The sequence below is a fragment of the Stegostoma tigrinum genome, chromosome 2, assembly GCF_030684315.1.
Source record: "Stegostoma tigrinum isolate sSteTig4 chromosome 2, sSteTig4.hap1, whole genome shotgun sequence".
Lineage (NCBI taxonomy): Eukaryota > Metazoa > Chordata > Chondrichthyes > Orectolobiformes > Stegostomatidae > Stegostoma > Stegostoma tigrinum.
Window position 1 is genome coordinate 95,686,670 of NC_081355.1, and position 21,556 is coordinate 95,708,225.

The window sequence follows — 21,556 nt, forward strand, 5'->3', positions numbered from 1 at the left end:
TTCATTGTGAAGGTTTTTGCTGTGGTGTTATTTCAAAAATTGGAATCTGAAAATCAGAGTTAGTAGACCTCCCATCAATTCACTAATTTCAGAGGTCTGACTTAGAAAAGGAGAAATGAGCAAATCATTGAATGCCTTTGGACTTAAGAGGGATATGAAAAAATATAATTTAAATTCACCCCATTCCCCCTTTATCCATCATGCAGCATATAAGATTGAAGCGATCAACAAATGTGCACTAGGTGCCATATTCTTGGTCTAAGATTTGGAATGAGAGCCAGAATAATAAATGAGAGAGAAAAAATAACATAGACTGACCCATATTCTATACGATACAGAATAGGCTCAAGGAAATTGACAGAAACAAGTATCTGGTGCCTTCTGGCAATAGCAAATCATCAGGTAGCCTTCCGCACAAAACATAAAGACCATTTGTTTCTGAGACCATGCAGAAACAATTTTTCTTTCCAAGGACAATCCACAGTAGAACAAACTGCCAAAGGAAATACTCACAGACTCATCACTTCAAATCTTCAAGACCTATGTTAAAACTATTTCCAGTCAAATATTTTCATCAGCAGAGCTACAATCTCAGCAAGTCATGCCTGGTTTGGCTAACACCACCTACTGAAATGTTGTTGGAATATGAGCTATAACAGCCAGATGTTAGTACAATAGTTGGATTTAAAGGCTGTTGAAAGACACGCAGCTGAAACAATTGGGTTTTACACCTGCTTCTCGACTCCTTCAGACCCATCGTGGTAAATGTTAAGTCTCTTATCTTCTAAAAGGTAAGAGGATATTTTTCAAAAAGGAATCAAGAAAACAAGAACGCTGCTAAAAATCTGGCACTCTAGTTTTCTAGAGAAATATCACCAGCAGTGCCTCTAGAAAATCTGTACACCCAAAGCCAAAACAGATGCATTGATATTAGTGATAATAGGAACTGCAGATGCTGGAGAATCCCAGATAACAAGATGTGGAGCTGTATGAACACAGCAGGCCAAGCAGCATCAGACGAGCAGGAAAGCTGACTTTTCGGGCCAATACCCTTCATCAGAAATGATGATATTAGTGTCTTTGATATTAGTGTCTCCTTGCAGGCCGGCATTTCTTGCTGAAGGGGGACTAAAGAAAATAAATAGTGGGATTATATATCTACTCCTAAATGGTTGTAGTAATGTTGGGGAAGGCATTAAACAAGCAAAAAGAGGCACAAACAATAAAGCTATAATTGTGGGTGACTTTAAGCTGCATGTAGATTGGGTAAATGAAATCAATAACAATTGCATAGATGAAGAATTCCTGGAGTGTATGTAGAGTTGATCAATAGGTTGAGGAGGCAATTTGAAAACGGCTGTCCGAGATCGGATATTATGTAATGTTACGATACAGAGCCGGACTGTCAAACCAGATTGGCTTTTCTACCTCTGTATTCGCAGCACTCTAAAATTAAACCATCAAAGACCCTCCCATAATTGCTCAAGTGGTCCTTAACCAGGCTTTTCAACAAGGAACCTCAGACTTTGAATAATTAATTCCGGTCACTGGTTTTGTATTTCAAACAAAAGACTTACCTATTTACTAAATACACAATAACTTTAGCAGAGGAACAATTAAACAACAAGATGAGCTGAAGTCTATGCTTTCAACCTGAAAATTCTTTTTAGCCCCTGTTGACCCAAAATAGAGACAAATAAACACAGTTAAAGGATAAATGGAAGAAAACAACACAGCTGGCCAAATTACTTAAATGACTGTCATGCTGTGGTTTTTACAACACACACATTGTGAGCTTCTTGATTGCATTTCTACAATGTTGATCAACATCAACTTCTCAGTTCACCAGACACAGGCAGCAATACCTCTCTCTCAGCTTTCTACTCCTTGGGCTTCTGGAAACTGGCGCAGCAGATTAGGCTGGGAGCTTTTCAATCTTCATGCTATCTCAGTAGCAGTCAACAACCATCTCTCAGAAAATATATGTGATAGCTAGAAGTGCAAATACTGGAGTCAGACAACACAGTGTGGAGCTGGAGGAACACAGCAGGTCAGGCAGCATCAGAGGAGCAAGAAAGTTGACCTTTCAGGTCGGGACCCTTCGTCAGGACTGTATATTTTCTCAGAAAACATAGCTTATGAAGAAACAACTTTATTTCTAGCTCCACCCTGATTAACTGATCAACTCTTCCAGACGCCTCAATTTACATTCAACAACTGCCAACTGCTTGAAGGTAGGATGTCTTCCAGACTTGCTGGAACCAATTTCCAGGCTTTGACATCATTGATGTCAACTTCTTCTATCTGGTTAAACACAATCCTCATCTCAGCATCATTATTACTGATGAAACTCCTTTAATAAAAAATCAGCCCACAATTAACTTCCAGACCTAGCTTCATGAATAAATAAAGCTTGTTTAGTCTGTTATTTTCCTTCTGACACAAGTTGTCCTAAAGTCCACACATCATTTACAGCTCATAATTCAAAATTTTGGTTTAGAGAGGGGCAAGATTACAATGAACACAGTGTTATTTAGAACATAGTGTTAGGGAAATTGATGGGATTCAAGGCTGATAAAATCTACATCCCAGAGAACATAAGGGTCTGGCCCTAGAAATGATGAATGTGTTTGTGGTCATCGTTCAAGGGTTTATAACTCTAGAAAAATTTCTACGGATTAGAGGACGGCTAATGTAAAGCTACTGTTGAAGAAGGGAGGTTGAGAGAAAGAGAATTATAGAGCTGTTAGCCTGAATCAGTAATATAGTTTTTCACAAGGCTTTCAGAAGGTCCCACATAAGACATTGCATGTAATAAAGAGCATAGATTGGGGTAGAGAACTGGTTCACAGACAGGAAGGAAATGAATACGAATAAATACATCTTTTCCTATGTGGCAGGCAGTGACTTGATGTGTACTGCATCTCATCCACCTGCCTTATCAAACTTCCCCATTATTGGCAGGGTGCATAGATCCAATGTTGAACTGTTTAGTCACCTCAGGACAATTTGGAGTGGAAAAGATCATTCTCAAGCTTAAAGGTCTTGAAGAAGATTGCTACTACTTTTTTCAGAGACAGTAGGAACTGCAGATGCTGGAGAATAACAAGGTGTAGAGCTGGATGAACACAGCAGACCAAGCAGCATCAGAGGAGCAAGAAGGCTGACCTTTCAGGCAGAAGAACGGTCTAGGCCCGAAATGACACCCTTCCTGCTACCAATTTTGTTGTCAGAGAGAATCTTATTACAAGCTGCAGAGAATGAAATTGTGCAACTCATGCAAAGAACTTATTTTTCTGGATTGGAGTTTAAATGTTCTTTTAGGGAAAGCGGTGCAAGGCAGCTAACAAGATGATCGATTAATGCTATTAAAATTCAGAATTAGGTCAACATTTAAGCTGATTTTATAAATATTCAGTGACTAGTGCAGAAATTTTCTGAGCTGAGATTAATTTTGTACTGCCAGACTTTTGAGGGCCATTTGTGTGGAGATGAGATCGATCCTAACATATTTTGACATTTAAACAAATTTTAAATGAAATGGTAATGACGTGATGATATCTCAGATCACATTATCTAACGTTACTACCTCAGTTGTGCTCAGTACCTAGAATGCTACTTATAAGCTGCATCCATTGTTGCGAGGCATTGAAGAAACTGTATGAAGTTTCATTGTAATTGCTTTAAGCTGAACAAAACTTTGGTCTGTCTAATTGAGCCATCCACATTATTCCCTTAAACGCATTATTAAACACCTTGATTCCTGTTGGGTGTCTCTTTAGTTCCATCTTAAGGCCTGTTCCACAGAATTTGTTCATCATGTTTTTCAATCTATAGAAAAATGCTTTCCTTTTCCTTTGTTTCCCTTTATTTACAGCAGAACTTATTTCTTGACTCCTAGTTGTCCCAACTTTTCCATAATTTTATTACTTCTATTATACTCAATTCTTTCATAAAGAAAAATGTTAATTCTTCATAATCATGACAGAAATCATGCCAAGAAAGAAACATTTCTCAAATAGAAGGACTGAGAAAATGCACAGTTTTTGTTTCACCAATAATGCAATTACTGAGTATGAATGAAAAGGTCCAAAGAAATCAAGAAGCTTAGGCGAAATGTTTACACGATGTAGCACATTTACCAACAGACTGAGAATAAAAATTTTGATGACTCTGAGAGAGGACACTGTATACTCAAACCTAACACTGTGACAAGATAACCAATACCCAAAGATCAGGAGACCGTCAAAAAAAAAATGTTTGTTTCAAGAGAGCAACCTTCTTCTACAAAGGAAATTCAGGAAGCTAAAGGTCGCCAGGTACTGCTGAAGAGACATTGTCTGTTGCAATAGGGAATACATCCTTGAAGAAGGAAATCCAAGAGATTAAAGGTCCTCCAGTTTAATGGAACTTCAAGACTTTGCACTGTTAAATTCAGAGTCAAAGTTGATTCTGAAGCCTAGGCCCTTCTTCTGCCCGAAATGTCAGCTTTCCTGTTCCTCTGATGCTGCTTGGCCTGTTGTGTTCATCCAGCTCTACACTTGTTATTCTCCAGCATCTGCAGTTCCCACTATCTCTGAAAAAATTAGTAGCAAAACTCAGAGAACGACTATCCATCCAAGTCCATAAAGAATACATTCTGGAGGTTAATAGAACCTCTAGAGCACCTGAATTCATAAAGCCTGAGATTTGTTGTGAGATGAGATAGTGATAAAGTCAGTTTTATATAAAAATGTATAATGTAATGAGGGAGATATTGCATAAGAGTGCAAGGATCAGAAGAGGGTTAATATTAATGAGTACCTTAAACACTACCCAATATGACAATATCATATAAAGTTTTGGCAAAATGACTTAGGATCTAGGAAGAGTTTGAGCTAACCTATTCTCCGTAACAATGTTTATCATATTAATCCAACCTGTAACTAGTTGTTAACATGCAATAACCCACATTTTGTTCAATATTAGGGCCTCCTAGTTAGATCAGAAAGACATTTCCCTTTACCACATGAAACCAAGCAGGCCTTGTAGCTCCAAGATAATAAAATGTGAGGCTGGATGAACACAGCAGGCCAAGCAGCATCTCAGGAGCACAAAAGCTGACGTTTTGGGCCTAGACCCTTCATCAGAGAGGGGGATGGGGAGAGGGTTGTAGCTCCCTCACTTAAAAAGGATAGTGACACATACAACATAACTCATCTAATGTGATAACACTGCAATCACAATGGCTTAGCTGTAGCACACTTGCCTCTGAATCGCACAAAGTTCTGGCCTCAAGACCCTTTCATGATTTGAACTAAGACTCAAGGCTGATACTCCAATGCAATGCTGATGGAGCATTGCACAGTCTGAGATGTTGTCTTTCAGATGCGATATTAAACTGGTAGAGCTGTCGCAACACAGGTGGTGGGGTCCTGCCTGGAGCTCATTTGCTCTGTCTGCTTTTATTTTTGTTTCTCTTCTCTCACTTTTTTTTCTTACTTTAATCTGTTTACCTTCCGTGGAGAACAAGTTTGTGCAGTGCAGAGGAGATCAGCATCTAGGAGAGTGAGCCCACCATGATGGAGTCAAGCCATCGTGGGGCAGCGAGCCCAATGTGGCAGACAGAGAGGTGCCCTGGCATCTTCAGTGGCAACAAGAAAAGGCAGGCCGAAGTCGGGTTTGACACAGACCAGAGGTGAGGTTCCGGTACGGTCTGGAGTTGGGACCCAGCATGGTCTGCTTGAAGGACTGTAATGCTGAACTTGTAAAAAAAAATTTCTAATTTATTCTTAAGATTTTGTACCTTGGTACCTTGTACATAACATGGTGCAAAGGACTGCAATGATAAACTATTAATTTCTTTACTATTCTAATTTATTCCTAAAATCCTGTACCTAAGATGGTATTGCAAATGGCAACTTAGTAAACTTTCACGTCACTCATCTGACTACATTTGGCTACTCATCTTACTGTGTGGAGTTTGCACATTCTCCCCGTGTCTGTGTGGGTTTCCTCCAAGTCCTCTGGTTTCCTCCCACAGCCCAAAGATGTGCAGACTAGGTGGATTGGCCATGCTAAATTGCCCCCATAGTGTTCAGGGGTGAATGGGTTATAGGGGGATGGGTCTGGGATGGGACTCTTCAAGGGGCAGTGTGGACTTGTTGGGCCGAAGGGCCTGTTTCCACACTGTAGGTAATCTAATCTAATAATAAACCTAAGTGTAATTCTGAGCTGAGGCTATTCTGTCTACTTCAGTTGATGTAAGAGATCCCACAGCACTACGTTGAAGAAGAGCAGAAGAGCTTTTGCTGACGCCTAGGGTAATACTTATTCCTCATTCAATAACACACGCAAACTCAAAAAACAGATTATCTGCTCATTATCCAATTGAAGTTTGTCAGAGTTTTATGTTAGCCTATTAGATTCCCTGTACCCTATATGACAAGGTGACAACATATCCACAAAATATTTCATTGCCTATCAGATAACTGCTGGTATGAAATGCACTATTAAATGTAAGGATTTCTTTCTACACTGTTCAGTCGCAAGCAGACCTACAAACGCACCAAATGTCTCAAAGTAAGATAGGTTAAAACCAGTCAACTAACTGAGACATTATTTATCATGGTCACAGCAGGTTCCACTACAAGACGAGATTTCAGTAGAACAGATGATCTTGTTGCTGAAGTAGCATATCAATTTTGTAATGGAAAAGTTCATATGACTCAGTTGTGTCATTGTTGAAGATAAGCTGACACAAGTTTTAGAACATCAAAAATCATAAATTTAGCTTTGGAGCTTTTCAACCCCTTGATCATTGCAATTACAGCAGAGAGGATCAGACTTAATCTGAAGTGCGTTGGCACAGGGCAGTTACACTTACTCAGGCTTTGCCATTTGTGGCTCCAAGGTGGATTATAACATCCCAGAAAATTTCTGTGAGGAATGAAGTAAGTGGTTTAAAGATTTGTCTGGATGATTGGAATGTATTTAGTGGGACCCTAAAACAGCTCTATATGCATCTTTCTCCTCCCTGCTCTGAACTTGCCATCATCTACAGGACCTCCTTTCTGTACACTAATTCACATAGATTTATCTAAATTCATTTAGACCATCATAACAATGCCACTCTAAATCTTGTCATGATCAATGTAGTGCGTGTTGCGTGTGTGACTAGTGATTCTTTTATATAAAATACATCAGTAATACCAGTCTGAACAATTTACCTTAACAGGCTGCTCTTTACGGATGTTACTTGAGGTCCAGGATACATAATATGCCAGTATGAGCACTTTGGTGTTGATATGGTATTGCCTTATTGCTGATTTCCATCCTAAGCTGCATGGTGTTCTGCAGAACTGTATGGTTCTGCTATCATTCCTTACATTTGCATATGTCTGAGAGATTGACATGAGGGAGTGTTATCATCCTGTAAAAAATCAGCACTGTTGGTGAATTATTGTCAGCCACAACTACTGGACACTGGCTTTCATGGTCAGTCATCTGGAGGAAAACAGAATTAACATTACCAATGGGATCGACAAAACTCAAAAAGATGATTATCTATCTATATTGTAGCCCCAGTTACAGAGTTGGCATGGGACAGTTTCTCCAATCTGGCAAACCACATCTCCGGAATTGCAGTTCACAGTCCAAGGGAAAAAGGTTAGTTAGTCTCGGGACGTATATTACGTTTTGCCATTTTTGACCAAATGGATGGATTTTCTCAGAAGTGTCCAATCACAATCCGATTGCAACTCTGATTGTACTTCAGGACAAAAAAGAAAGCTCTGCATTCCTGGCAGGAGATTACGACCTTGGATCCTGCTGAAATGTTAAGGGTATCCGATATCTAACTTTGTCCGTGTAGTGAAGGGTAGTTAGGTGAATGAAAACCACTTACCCTTTCTTGCAGCATCAATAGTTACAGTATTCAATGGTTTAAATGTATAGCAGCACAGACAACCACTTTGACAGCTCCTGTGAAAAGTTAAGTATGTAAGGTAAGTGTGAGGTTAAGCTTTTAATTAGGGTATCCTAAGGAGAGGTAAAGGCGGCGTTATCAGTCTGATGGTGGGGTTGGACAGGGGCTGAACATTTTTCTGTTTGGCAGTGGGGGCCATGGTGCAGTACAGGGATTTTGGATCAGGGTCCAGGATGTTTCAGTAATTAAACTATGTTTTTAATTATCTAACAGTTCCTGGGTAACCGTTAATGGCAGTGAAACCTTCCAAATTCTCCAATTTTATTCTATTCTTTCAAAGGATTCCAGGTGCAGGGAAAAGCCAATCAAAATATTTAATTTTCTGGGCAATTTCTTCAAAATCTGCTATATCAGTGTTTTTGCACTCTCTAGATGCATGACTTCCATCTACAGTGCATAATCAACTATCTGGCCATCAGAAAATCTAGGTCATATTTATTCTGTTCAGATGATCATATTTTGTGTATATTCAGTCTGGTATTGGCATATTGAGAATATATAAGGGATATTCTTACTTATAAGCTGACTTTGGAATGTACCCTTAAGTAAAAGCTGGGACTTCAACAAAATATATAGAGTGAGATTGATGCATCAAAGCAGTTTCATCTGTTTCAGAAACAGTTTCTGCTTTGATTAGACTTGCATTGCAACTGGAAACTTTGAGAAAACTTCAAACAGCATATGAAGAGGATAAGACATTAACTTGGGAAAGAACAAACATCTGCAAATGTCAATCTCTGGAAACTCTCATGGATGCAATTAAGAAGTATAAATAGATATTCCTAAACAATTAATCATTTGGACATTGAAGATAATGACCCATAGAAATTCTGTACCACAAAGATCAAAAAATTTTGGCATTATGGAAAACATTGCATAAGTACTTTGTTTTCAAATACTTTTAAATAACCTACAATGGGTAGAGGGAAGAATGATTTTAACTGATCTTAGCTGGGGCAATTCTTCATCCCTTGACTTGAACATCATTCATTCACCGCTTCTCAAATGACTGGACCTTGAACGAAGATCAAGCTGAGTTGGTTTTATAACAATATTTATGTTAAGACATATGGTTACCATGTGACTATTAATTCTTGTACAACCATGCTTGAAAGAAAATTAACATCTTTAGGAGAAATAGGGTTGGGGGTAGTTTGGTGGGCTGTGGAGAGTGGTTTGGAGGTTAAGAAAACAGCCAAATGATAATGCCTAATTGTAATGTTAGCCCTTGTACTGTTATAAGGTCCATACAGATGTAACAACTGGGAGCAGAAATAGGGTACTTTTCCCCTTGAGCTTTCTTTGCTATGCTATATGGTCATAACAAACTGGATTGCGCTACGTTTCGACCTGCTCCCAATAACATTTCACCCCTTTACTTATCCAGAATCTGTATACTTCTGGCTTAAAAATATTAAAACATTCTTGAACCCTTGCTGATCTTGAGGCATAGCAACACCCACAGGCATGTCAAGAAGGGAATTTCAGTATTCTAGCTCTGTGTCAGTGAAGTGATGGTGCTATAGTTTCAAGATAGGATGGTGTTTAACTTTGAAGGAACTTGTGGGTGATGGTCTTCTTGTGCATCTGCTCCCCTCATCCTTCTAGGATGTAAAGGCTATGGGCTTGTAAATTACTGTCAGAGCAGCTATGGTGAGTTACTGCAGTTATCTCGAACGTGGAAGATGGTACACAAAGAGGCGCAGTGTTGTGTGTGTGAATGGTGCATGGATTGAATGTTCAGGATAGTGAATGAAGAGCCAACCAAGTCAGCTGTTTTGTCTTAGATGATGAGTATTGTTGGACATCCAGGTAAGTAGGATCCTCCTGATTGTGCTTTGTAAGCGATGGGCAGGCAGTCAGGAGACAAGATGAGAGTTGCTCACTCCTGAACTCCTGGCCTTTGACCTTCCCTTAGAGCCACGATATTTATACCTTTGGCCCAGTTCAGATTCTGTTCTATGGTTGTTGATAATGAAGAATTCTATGGCATTAAATCTAACGGAGCAATGGTTTGGATCCCTCTATCGGAAATAGCCATTGCTTGGCCCTGTGTGGCACAAATGTTACTTATCGCTTATCAGCCTAAGTATGGATGTTCTCTCGGCATTACTACAGGTAGATGGGCACAGGTTGCTTCAGTTTCTGAGGAGTTGGGATTAGTATTAAATATTTTTCAATCATTAGCAAATAACCCACTTCTGATTCTGGACAACTAATTTTAGAACATAACTCTTCAAGAGTATTGCTGGAATGTTGTCAGAGCCCTTGCAGTATGCAGTGCCTTCAGCCATTCTTTGATATCATGTGGAGTGAATCAAACTGGTTGAATATGGGCATCTCTTATACTGGGGTCCTCTGGAGATGACTGAGATGGATCATCCACTCAGCAATTCTGAATGAAAATAGAAACAAATACTTCAGAATTCAGACTTATTTTTCACACTGATGTGCAGGGCTCATCCATTGTTTAGGACACCAATACTTATGAGGGCTCCACATCCTGTTAGTAATTTCTCTGACCACTTCCCTAGATTGCCCTCTATTAATATATGTCACTTTTTCTCGATGCACTTGAATGTCGTCCTATACCATAGTGGCATGGCTAGTTACCTCATCCACCTTGCAGCGCTTGCTCTCACCCAAGCAACCTGAAAGTACCTCTTTCTATTTAAATGATTGTATAGGCTAAAGCTCCTTTACCCCCGGTCTCCATAACTACTTCACTCACAGTCACACCTTTCCAGCTCCTCACTACTGACAAAATCAGAAGACCCTCTTCTAATGGATGTGATTACCCCACGCAATAAATTGTACAGGCAACTCTCCCCCTTGATGCAATGGAGTGTCTGGAGTTCAGCCTCCAGTTACTAAACTTTCAGCGGAAGTTTGCCACGCATCTTACGCTTACTACAGATATGACAGCAAATGCAGACCAAACGGCCTGCAGTTAAAGCAGTTCACCTGCTGTGCCAACTTTATAATGATGTAAGTGATGTATTTGTATTAATAAGTTTGGAATTCATGAAATTGACTTCTCCTCACAAGATTTATTGCTGCTCATTTATTAATACTAATAAAACCTTAGGATTTAGATTAAGTTCCCAGAGCTGTAAAAGATAAGGTAAATAGCATCTGATCATTTACTGTTTCCCTGTGAAACTTCTTTTCATTTCATCTGTACCTGGTTGGTGGTTCACAGAACTGACCTCACTCTGATTCCCCATCTCCTCTCATGTAGTTTTTCACTTCCAACTCTCCTAAAGGTTGACAACGTTAGAAAAAGAACTACCTTACACTCCTCAACACCAAACTTCCGTACTCATCAAATGCTCAGCTTTCCGCACTATTTCAGTTGCATGTTGTGAAAGCTGTACTCTCATTTTGCTTCTTAGTTATGTTCTCATCAACCTGGTGAGAAATGTTTTTACACACCTCTTGGATAGGTGGCACTTGAACCTAAGCCTTCTGGTCCAGGGGCACAGCGACTGCACTGCTAGAACCTCAGGCTTTTTTTTTAAGCAACTTGCTCAGACATGTTAGTACATGTGGCTGAAGCAGTTGGGATTTAACCTCTCTCTTTACTTTAATGAGATGTAGTTGTGTGATCTTCCTGGCAGAACTGAATTCGACCAGTTCTTTAATCAAATAATCTCAACTGCTCTCCAGCAGAAAACTTGTTTTGCCTTACTAAAACCTGAAAATTAAAAATTACTGCAGTAAATGTAAGTTTAAATTGTTAATTGCAATCAAGCAGTGCTAGACTTACCCCTGTCAGTCATTAAAAGTATGATTTGAACTCATTTGAGTACTAAGAGGTGAAGTAACAAGGATGTTTGAATTTCAAAGCAATCCAAGATTCCAATTGTCTCCAAAACACAAAATATCTTTCAAAATGTACTGCTAAAAGTTTTGTTATTTCTAAGCATCTTGTCGGTTGCAGTATACAACACACACTCCAACTTCCCTTAATTTCTAGTCTCCTTTTAACAATGTTTCAGTTCTATACAACCTAGCAATTATTTATGTTAACTATACCCAGTGAAGGCATGTACTCCTTGATTTCATTCATTAATGCTGTCTCTTGGTTTATCCCATGTTCCCCAATTTGTTCCAAAAAGTAAAAGTATGGAATCTATCTACCTACCTACCTACCTACCTATCTAACTAGCTACTAGCCTTAACAAATTAAGTTTTAATTAAGGAACTGCTGATGCTGTAAATCAGGAACAAAAACAAAGTTGCTGGAAAAGCTCTGCAGGTCCTGAGAAAGGGTCACCGGATCCGAAAAGTTAACTGTTTTTCCCTTCACAAATGCTGCCAGACTTGATGAGCTTTTCCAACAATTTTGTTTTTGCAGTTGTTAAATTTTAATCTAATCCCCTTTAGATTTATAAATTCCAGGAAATATAGGTTAGTTTGTATAATTCCTCTTCATAATTTAACCATTGGCTTCCAGGAGCAGGAATTCCATCTGGAGATCGTGTAAAAACGTGATCAAGGATAGCAAAATCTTGAGAACTCGTTGCAGTAATTTTGTATTCGCTAGGCTCTCCCAATCTCGTGTTTTTTTTATGTAGCCTTTTCACTGTTCCGGAACTCCCCAAGTTGCACACAACTCACATACAACTCTTCTGTATTCAGACACACCACTGTGACCCAAAAAGAAAATTTGATTTTCCTTCTTCCCCACTATTGGTCTGGGCTTTGACGGCCCTGAAACCTCACTCGGCACTTGCAAAAACCTAGTAAGGAATCAGCATTATTATTACAGGTAAGTGTTAAATGTTTTCAACCTCAGTTGTCACTATTGCAATTCAATATTTCATTGCAATGTTTCTACTGCAGTGATTTATCTCTGAGCAATGTCTTGAAAAGGCAAGTTGAGCAATTAAATTTCTGAATTGCTCTGAAATAAATAAGAAGTTTGTATTCATTAAACTGAAAAACAAAATGGTTATTTGAATACCATCATATCAATTCAGTTATTTGTTGGAGGCAATTATTTCAGAAAAAGGTGAGTGGATTGTCATTGATCAGCATTAGTTAAGCACTGAGTTACATTAGAATCAGTTTCCCATTTGAAAGCATGCCGTAATGCATTCAAAACTGTGGAGGAAGAGTGCTGAGAAACTTTCCTGTGAGGCTCGGGACTGGCATATAGATGTTTACCTCTGAAAGAAATTATCTTGAAGATGTAAGTTAAAAAAAAGTCCTAATCTGTTCCACTCGATTAATTGACAATATGTTTTGGAATGGGAAAAATGTCACATACAGATTGCACATCAAGGCATCTGTTTTTCAGTTATAATTAACTCCATTGTTTATATTTCGAAAAGATAACTTGATATTGGCTGAATATCAAAAAGCCCCAGTGCCATTTACCTCAGCAGAGCTCTGAGTTCACCATTTGCTGAGTGTTTTAAGAGGCTCTAAAGGATTAACTGCCTTGATGTGGAAGATTGTGCTGTATAACTTTGTGACTCTGACTCTATGAATTTTTATTTGTTCGACAACACATTCACCACTTGAATGCCTTTTACTAAAATATTACATGCCTTTGAATTACAACTGTCATGTATTGGTGTGTTTTGTTTACATTTATTTGCAAAGATGGGCAGCACTGTGGCTCAGTGATTAGAGCACTGCCGCCTCACAGTGCCAGAGAACTGGGTTTGATTCAACCCTCGGGCAACTGCCTGTGTGGAGGTTATACATTCTCCCTGTGTCTGTGAGAGTTTCCTCTGCGTGCTGTGGTTTCCTCCGACAGTCTAAAGATTTGGGGATTAAGTGGATTGAGCATGCTATATTGCCCACAATGTCCTGGGATATGCTGTCTAGATGAATTAACCATTGGAAATGCAGGGTTATGGGGAAAGGGTAGGGGGTGCATTTGGGTGGAATGCTTTTCAGAAGGTTGGTGTTGACTCAATGGGCCAAATGGCCTGCTTCCACACTGTAGAGATTCTATGGTCTATTCTATGACTACTGAGGTCTACCACATCCTGCCTTAGCAGAGTTTATGAAGCCTACTTTGTCCAGAATGGTATAGAAAACACATTTTTGTTGTCTAATGATGAGGTGTTTGCCTTGAACACAATGTCACTCCAATATTCAAAAAAGGGAGGCAGAGAGAAAACAGAGAATTGTAGACCAGTAAGCCCAACATCGGTTGTGGGGAAAATTCTCAAATCCATTATCAAGGACTCTTATAGCAGAGCATTTAGAAAGCAACGGCATAATCAGACAGAGCCAGCATGGATTTATGAAGGGGAAATCATGGTTGACAAATCTGTTGGAATTCTATGAAGGTGTAACTAGTAGAGTTGACAAGGAGGAGCCAGTCAATGTGGTATATTTGGAATTGTAGAAAGTATTTGATAAAGTCCAGCATCGGAGATTATTGTGCAAGATTAAAGCGCATAGGACAGGGGCAAGTGTATTGAGGTGGATAGAAAACTGGCTGCCAGAGAGTAAACTAAGAGATATTAATGGGTCATTTTCAAATTGTTAGGCAGTAACTAGTGGGGTGCCACAGGGATCGGTGCTGGGACCACAGCTATTCACAATACATAGTAATGATCTGGATGAGGGAACAAGTCTAACAACTCAAAGTTTGCAGATGTCACTGAGTTGGGTGGGAGGGTGAACTGTGACATGGATGCAGAGATCCTTTAGCATGATCTTGACAGGTTGGGTGAATGGACAAATCAATGACAGATGCAGTATAATTTGGATAAAAGTAAGGTAATTCACTTTAGAAGCAAAAACAAGAAGGGAAATTACGACCTGAATGGCTGTAAATTAGGAGAGGGGAATGTGCAGCAGGACCTGGGTGTCCTTGTGTACCAGTTGCTGAAGGTATGTATGCAGGTGTGGCAGGTGGTAAAGAAGGCAAATGGTATGCTGGCTTTCATTGCGAGAAGTTTTGAGTATAGGAGTTGGGATGTGTTGTTGCAGTTATACAGCGTCTTGGTGCGACAACACCTAGAATATTGTGTGAAGTTTTGGTCTCCTTTTCTGAGGAAGAATGCTCTGCTCTTGAGGGAGTGCAGCAAATGTTTACCAGACTGATTCCACGGCTAGTGGGACTGATGTATTAAAAGAGATTAACTAGGTTAGGATTGCTTTTGTTGGAGTTCAGACAAATGAAGGGAGATCTCATCAAGGCTCATAAAATTCTAACAGGGCTGGACAAGGTAGATGCAGGGAGGACGTTCTCAATAGTGAGTGTGTCCAGTACCAGTGGTCATAGCATGTGGATTCAGGCTGGATGATTTAGAACGGAGATGAGAGGATATTTCTTCCCCTGAATAGTGATGAGTCTGTGGAATTCATTTCCACAGGAAGTAGTTAATGCCAAAACATTGAATGTATTCAAGAGGCAACGATATAGAACTCTTGGGCCAAATAATAGCAGGATTAGTCTATTGAGTTGGACGATCAGTCAGGATCATGAAGAATGGGGGAACAGGCTCAAAGGGCCAAATGACCTCCTCCTGCTTTGATGTTTTGATGTTTCTATGATGCAGTTTATTGCACCTAACATGTGGATCTTCCTCAGTGTCAGTAACAAAGTCTATCATATTATTATAAGTTTCATTAATATGATAGACTTTGTTACTGACACTGAGGAAGATCCACAAGGTAGGTTTTTAGATCATAGAACATTACAGCACAGTACAGGCTCTTCAGCCCTCGATGTTGTGCTGACCTGTCATACCGATCTCAAGCCCATCTAACTTACACTATTCCATGTACGTCCATATGCTTGTCCAATGACGACTTAAATGTACTTAAAGTTGGCGAATCTACTACCGTTGCAGGCAAAGTGTTCTTTCCCTTACTACTCTCTGAGTAAAGAATCTACCTCTGACATCTGTCCGATATCTTTCACCCCTCAATTTAAAGCTATGCCCCCTCGTGCTCATCCTCACCATCCTAGGAAAAAGGCTCTCCCTATCCACCCTATCTAACCCTCTGATTATTTTATATGTTTCAATTAAGTCACCTCTCAACCTTCTCCTCTCTAATGAAAACAGCCTCAAGTCCCTTAGCCTTTCCTCATAAGACCTTCCCGCCATACCAGGCACCATCCTAGTAAATCTCCTCTGCACCCTTTCCAAAGCTTCCACATCCTTCTTAGAATGCGGTGACCAGAACTGTACACAATACTCCAAGTGCGGCCGCACCAGAGTTTTGTACAGCTGCAGCATAACCTCTTGGTTCCGGAACTCGATCCCTCTATTAATAAAAGCTAAAACACTGTATGCCTTCTTAACTGCCCTGTCAACCTGGGTGGCAACTTTCCAGGATCTGTGTACATGGACACCGAGATCTCTCTGCTCATCTACACTACCAAGAATCTTACCATTAGCCCTGTACTTTGCCTTCCGGTCACTCCTACCAAAGTGCATCACCTCACACTTGTCTGCATTAAACTCCATTTGCCACCTCTCAGCCCAGCTCTACAGCTTATCTATGTCTCTCTGTAACCTACAGTGTCCTTCGTCACTATCCACAACTCTACTGACCTTAGTGGCATCTGCAAATTTACTAACCCATCCTTCTACACCCTCATCCAGGTCATTTATAAAAATGACAAACAGCAGTGGACCCAACACTGACCCTTGCGGTACGCCACTAGTAACTGGTCTCCAGGATGAACATTTCCCATCAACTACCACCCTGTGTCTTCTTTCAGCAAGCCAATTTCTGATCCAAAGTGTTATATCTCCCACAATCTCATTCCTCCGCATTTTGTACAATATCCTACTGTGGGGAACCTTATTGAATGCCTTCCTAAAATCCATATACACCACATCAACCGGTTTACTCTCATCTATCTGTTTGGTCACCTTCTCAAAGAACTCAATAAGGTTTGTGAGGCATGACCTACCCTTCACAAAACTGTGCTGACTATCCCTAATCAAATTATTCTTTTCTGGATGATTATAAATCCTATCTCCTATAACCTTTTCCAACACTTTATCAACAACAGAGGTAAGGCTCACTGGACTATAATTACCAGGGTTGTCTCTACTCCCCTTCTTGAACAGGGGAACCACATTTGCTATCCTCCAGTCATCTGGTACTATTCCTGTCGACAAGGATGAGTTAAAGATCAATGTCAAAGGCTCGGCAATATCCTCCCTGGCTTCCCAGAGGAGCCTAGGATAAATCCCATCCGGCCCAGGGGACTTATCTATCTTCACACTCTGTGGGATTTTCTAATACCTCTTCCTTGTGAACCTCAATCCCACCTAGTCTAGTAGCCGGTATCTCAGTATTCTCCTCGACAACATTGTCGTTTTTGAGAGTGAATACTGTTGAAAAATATTCATTTAGTGCTTCCCCAATCTCCTCTGACTCCACACACAACTTCCCACTACTATCCTTGATTGGCCCTAATCTTATTCCCGTCATTCTTTTATTCCTTAAATACCTATAGAAAGCCTTAGGGTTTACCCTGATCCTATCCGCCCACAACTTGTCATGTCTCCTCCTGGCTCTTCTGAGCTCTCTCTTTAGGTCTTTCCTTGCTACTTTGTAACCCTCAAGCGCCCTAACTGAGCCATCACATCTCATCTTAACATCGGCCTTCTTCTTTCTCTTGACCAGAGATTCCACCTCCTTCGTAAAGCACGGCTCCTGCACTCTACAGCTTCCTCCCTGCCTGACAGGTACGTACTTATCTAGGACGCACAGGAGCTTTTCCTTGAATAGGCTCCACATTTCTAATGTGCCCATCCCCTGTAGTTTCCTTCCCCATCCTATGATCCCTAAATCTTGCCACATCTCATCGTAATTGCCTTTCCCCCAGCTATAACTCTTGCCCAGTGGTGTACACCTGTCCCTTTCCATCACTTAAGTAGACATAACAGAACTGCGATCGCTATCACCAAAGTGCTCACCTACTTCCAAATCTAACACCTGGCCAGGCTCATTACCCAGTACCAAATCTAATGTGGCTTCGCCCCTTGTTGGCCTGTCTACATACTGTGTCAGGAAGCCCTCCTGCACACACTGGACAAAAACTGACCCATCTATAGTACTCAAACTATAGTGTTCCCAGTCAAAATTTGGAAAGTTGAAGTCCCCCATGACAACTACCCTGTCTCTCTCACTCCTGTGGAGAATCATCTTTGGTCTCCCAGCAAGCTGTTAATGATGCCAACTCAGTGAATTGTCCTTAAAGCATGCCTCAGTATTACCCCTTTCAGATCTTACACATTTATGCAACAATTAAATTCATAACAAACAAGAACAGAAATTGCTGGAAAAGCTCAGCATGTCCGGCAGCATCTGTGGATTGAAATCAGAGTTAACATTTTGGAGCCCTGTGACCTTACTTCAGAATCTTCTGTGTGTGTGGGAAGTGGTTTACTTGCTTGTTCAGCCTGTTGACAAAATCAACTCATTCACCTGTCCTTGAGTGGCAAGGGTCCCACACGTAAATATAGCCAAGAGGTGACTCATGCTCTGTTTACCAAGCCTCACCTATTTATTAATTTCCTTATTTATTCATTTCTCCAGAGGACTGAAGACTTACTAAAGTTGTCCCCTTGTTTAAAAAGGGCAGCAAGGATAATCGAGGTAATTATTGACCGGTGAGCCTGATGTCAGTGGTAGGGAAGCTACTGGAGAAGACACTGAGGGATAGGATCTATTCCCATTTGGAAGAAAATGGGCTTATCAGTGATAGGCAACATGGTTTTGTACAAGGAAGGTCATGTCTTACCAACTTAATAGAATTCTTTGAGGATATGACAAAGTTGATTGATGAGGGAAAGGCTGTAGATGTCATATACATGGACTTCATAAGGCGTTTGATAAGGTTCCCCATGGCAGACTGATTGAGAAAGTGAAGTCACATGGGGTCCAGGGTGTGCGAGCTAGATGGATACAAAACCACGTGCGCAACAGGAGACAGAGGGTAGTAGTAGAAGGGAGTTTCTCAAATTGGAGACCTGTAACCAGTGGTGTTCCACAGGGATCTGTGCTGGGACCACTGTTGTTTGTGATCTATGTAAATGATTTGGAAGAAGGTGTAGGTAGTCTGATCAGCAAGTTTGCTGATGACACTACGATTGGTGGAGTAGCTGATAGTGAAGGGGACTGTCAGAAATTACAGCAGAATATAGATAGACTGGAGAGTTGGGCAGATAAATGGCAGATGGAGTTCAATCCGGGCAAATGCGAGGTGATGCATTTTGGAATTTCAAATTCAAGGGCGAACTATACAGTAAATGGAAAAGTCCTAGGGAAAATTGATGAACAGAGAGATCTGGGTGTTCAGGTCCATTGTTCCCTGAAGGTGACAATGCAGGCCAATAGGGTGGTAAAGAAGGCATATGGCATGCTTTCCATCATCAGGCAGTGTACTGAGTACAAGAGTTGGCAGGTCATGTTGCAGTTGTATAGGACTTTGGTTCGGCCACATTTGCAGTACTGTGTACAGTTCTGGTTGCCACATTACCAAAAGGATGTGGATACTTTGGAGAGGCTGCAGAGGAGGTTCACCAGGATGTTGCCTGGTATGGAGGGTGCTAGCTATGAAGAGAGGTTGAATAGATTAGGATTATTTTCATTAGAAAGATGGAGATTGAGGGGGGACCTGATTGAGGTCTACAAAATCATGAGGGGTATAGACAAGATGGATAACAAAAAGCTTTTTCCCAGAGTGGGGGACTCAATTACAAGGGGTCATGAGTTCATAGTGAGAGGAGGAAAGTTTAAGGGAGATATGCGTGGAAAGTTCTTTACACAGAGGGTGGTGGGTGCCTGGAACGCGTTGCCAGCGGAGGTGGTAGACACAGACATGTTAGTGTCTTTTAAGATATATTTGGACAGGTACGTGGATGGGCAGGGAGCAAATAAACACAGACCGTTAGAAAATAGATGACAGGTTAGACAGTGGATCTTGATTGGCGCAGGATTGGAGGGCTGAAGGGCCTGTTCCTGTGCTGTAGGTTTCTTTGTTTCTTTGTTTATTTGTTTTGGATGCTTGGAGTTAGGGAGCCAGTGCAGACAGTTTTGCTGCCAGGGTAGGATTTCTGTGAGTGCAGGATACAATCGATTGTGCTCACATAGTCATCAGTGTACCCCTGCCAGCAACCAGCAGTCTTCATGAATAGGAAAGGCTTCCTCTCCATGGATGTGCGTATCAGCTATGACTATAGCACCTGGATAATACAGGTCTTTGCACCTTATCCACCATGTCATGGTATTTACATTCTGGAACAATCACCGATGCCTGCATCTTTGACACACAAGTGTGATGTTTGGTCAGTAACAAGGGCTATCTCTTCAAACCCTGGCTCTTTGTACCCGATGGGAAACCACAGACTATCACTGGGAACAGGTTACAATGCTCTGCCTGTTACCAGTGTAGAGCAGACGATAGAACTCCTGAAGAGGTGATTCAGATGCTTGGACTGTTCATGTGGAGTAAAGCATGTTTAACATGGTGGTTGTCTGGTGGACCCTTCACAACCTGAGTCGACAAAGGACAAGTGTCATGGTATAGGAAGCAAATTGGGAAGACATTTCTTTCCAGAGGAGGATGCTGATGCCAAAGATGCTAATGCCGACATCAAGGAAGTTCCTCAAAGACACCAACTCATCTGATTAGCCAGAAAGACATGTAGAAAGTTCATAGTCACCTATTTCCAGAAGAACTGAGCTCCATTGTCATATTTCTTTCATTAAACAAAAAAACCCCAAAGAACTGCGGTTGCTGGAAACCAAAAATAAACCCCAAATTTGTTGAAGAAACTCAGCAAGTTTGGAGCATCTGTGGATCCAAAGAAGAGCTAATGTTTTCAGTCCAGTGACCTTCTTCAGAACTGCTTGAAGCTAGGAAAATGTTGGTACATGTGCTGAAGATGGGGTGGGGTGGGGGTGTGGGGAGAGGTGAGTAGTAAACAATAGATAGAGATGGAACCCAGAGAGAGAACAACAGCAGTGGAGCAGACAGAAGAATGGGTAAAGATCAGCCTGGGAGAATGAATAGCTGCTAATGGGGATCATTAATGGCTGACAGTGGATTGGAGGTGGTAGCAGCCCATGTGATGTTTCGGCCTGGTACGTGGGGTTGAGTTGGTTAAGCTTTGAACTCGATATAGAATTCAGAAGGCTCCATGGATTCTAAGCAGAACGTTTGATTCTTTTGTTGTTCTGTTAGTTATGGATCAATGGAATGGGAAGCTGCTCCTTGCTCTAATCAACACTGATTGAGAAATATTTCATTCTGTACTATTGTTTGGAAGAAAAATAAAGTTCTCCTCCTATCTGCTTGGGATGTGAAAACTTTGAATTAGGAAGCCTAGCTGAGATATCTCTAGGCTCTGCTCTAACTGTGCCAACTGTAACTGAGTAATGGGTACTCCTCTGAGCCAGGGCTCACTCCTTCACTAAACAGAGAGACCAATCAGGAAAGATTCATCTTGAGGATGGCTTCCAATGATGTTAGTTGCTTTGTTGCACGGCTTTTATGAGTTACCTATGCAGGGCCTGCTATGTGGTCAAGTTCCAGGATCCTGATGTTGAACTGATGGAATAAATATTTGTCTCTGAATGCTCCCTTTA